Here is a 2,711-nt window from a genome sequence, read left to right on the forward strand (position 1 = left end):
GTCCTGAAAACCCAACTTTGCTCGAGTGGCGCAACGTCATTTTTAATCCTATTGCTCCAAAACTTTGGGAATATCATTTTTTTGGTCAATGGCATATTCCTAGGGGGTGCGCTCATTCAAAACTTCATTTTTAATTTTCCCCCTTATAACGTGAGCCACCCTAGTGCATCATTTTCAATGCAATTCAAGAACAAAATGCGTAGTTAAAAAATTTTTAAAGAATAGTGAGAAATAGTTATTCTTCTTGTTAATAAGCACTTAATGAATTCAAGTAGTAAAAACAAACTTATAGTATTGTAGGTATAACAACATATTAGTAAAACTTTTAAAAAAAATTTGTTTTGTTTCACTTTAATCACTAAAAAATAAAAATTATCATGTGCATTGCGCGCACATGCCAAGAAAAATAAATAAAAGCTTTTGCTTCTCTCATTGCCATTTGTTTTGGTTTGTAAGATCGCGGCGAAAGGTCCTACACGTTCCGAACCTGCAAGTTTTAGTGCTGCCAATAGAGCAGAACATGTAAATTAGGAGTTTTGATTTATATATTCGGAATGTAGAAAAAACCAAAACAAACAAACCGTTAGGAGAACGGTAGTGGAAGGTTTTGCTAACCCGCTAATATTGGTAACTGAAAAAAAGTTTAAAAAAGGCCAGTTACAAGTATTAGCGGAGGTATGAATTGGGAAGCGCAGTTGTAAAAGGGTCTTCTTGTTTGAATTTCGAGGTGGTCGGAGGAATAAATTATATGCCGAAAAAAAATTTTAAATTTACAAAAACAAAGAAAAACTAAGTTTGTTTGTTTGTGAACTAAGTTTGTGAAATTTGCAAGCATAAAAGTAATCTCAATAAAATATTGTGAACAATTTATTTAAGAGTTTTTTTGATAATTATTGCACAAAAACTAAATTTAATTAATTTTTGGTCCTAAATGATTTTTGAAATTGTCTCTGGATGACGATCGCATAAAAATAATAAGTGGTGAAGAGGTTGTGCCCATAATAATTCATTTGAGAGATGTCTTATTAGAAAATAAACTGTGCAATAATCGAATCACGTAAATAACAGAAAAAAAATACATTTTTTGAGAAGAGAAATATATCTCACCAAGTATAAGAAGTGAAATGGTGATAAGTTGAAAGCATAGTGAGAATAAGAACTAGAAGCAGATTGTGGTGCATGAAGGAGTCTCATTGTTTTTTTGAGTTTGGTGTTAAGCTGCTTGAGCGCGCTAAGGAAAGAAGAAAGCGAAGGAGCTGCAACTAACGGCCAATTGCGGTGATTGTTGCTGTGGTAAGAATATAGGAACGGGTATAGCGGTACAAGTAGCGGCATTGCAAGGTAATCCGTATCAATTTACAGAAATATATATATACAGTGAAGCAGCGGAATTTGTTTTTTTTGATCAATTTTGAGTTATTTTATTGTTCAGTGGTAAAATTACTATTAATTAAATTGAAACGACTTTAAGATTTTTGTTTTTTGTTCATTTAAATCATTAGTTTTATTTTTTTTTATTCTTGTTTTTATATTATACGACAAAGTAATTACATTTGGTTTGAATTTTAAAAAAAGTTTTTTTAATCATTAATTTTTAATTGTCTATTTTGGATTTTTTTTTATTTTTGTAATTAATACAAAAAAAAAAGTTTGTGAACATCAATCTCTTCATTAATAGTCAAACAACATAAAGTTTCTTTGAGTGCATCAAATATTTATTGATATAAACATATATGTTTATTTCCCTAAGTTCTCTTAATTGTTTTTTTTTTAGCTAGGTACCTGGAACTCGAGAAGTGACGTCATTTCGTCGAAAGTATTAAGTACCTAGTGTAAAATTTATAGAAGTTATATAAAAAAAGGGCGTATAATAGAACTAATGAAAGAAAAGAAAATTTGAGTAATTTGATGTACGGAAAGAATATCTTATTTTGTTTTTGGTTCATGAAATTTATGTCAATAAAACTTAAATATATACATACATATATATTTATTCATATGGAGAGTTGATGTTGCATATTTTGTTTGCAAGATAGTTTTTTTTTATATATATGATACATAAATAAATTGTTTTTTTTATTTACTATATTATTTTCTTTTGTCATTGTAAACATATATTTTAAGATTCAATAAAAGTAAAACAATTATTAGAAGTTATAAATCAATTGGTTATAAGTCATTTATTTGGTTATTATATTTCGTGAGATGTGAAATTTGTTTTATTAGGCTATTAGATACAGCTGCAGTATGAATTAAAAACCAGTTAATAGCTCTAAGGGTGTGCTGAGGGTTAGTCTGGCAAGGTTAGTAATACAGAGATACAGAGGTAGTAAAGACAATTCTGACGCATATAGGTAAATATTCCGGTAATAGCGAGAGGATGGCCGCAGAGAAAGAAATGTTCCAATCTTGAGCAGCTCTCATATGATGAGCAATTCCTCAAAAATAAAAAAGATATAATAACAATGACGCGGAACCTTGGTATGGGATCCGGTAAGACATGCTTGCTTCGTAAAAGCGAAAAGATTACTCTCAGTACCACGGCAGCGGCACTCACAAACGAAAAAGGAGCGATGCCTATTCTATTTGATGAGTGCTGCTTTAAGTTCAACATGAAACAGAGTAAATTTTTTTTTTTTTTTTTGAGATCCATTTATTTTATTACAATCTGTCTGGTATGAATGACAATAAGTAATAATGTATAATTATAA

Source organism: Teleopsis dalmanni, unplaced genomic scaffold (assembly GCF_002237135.1).
Source record: "Teleopsis dalmanni isolate 2A unplaced genomic scaffold, ASM223713v2 unscaffolded_contig_0124, whole genome shotgun sequence".
NCBI lineage: Eukaryota > Metazoa > Arthropoda > Insecta > Diptera > Diopsidae > Teleopsis > Teleopsis dalmanni.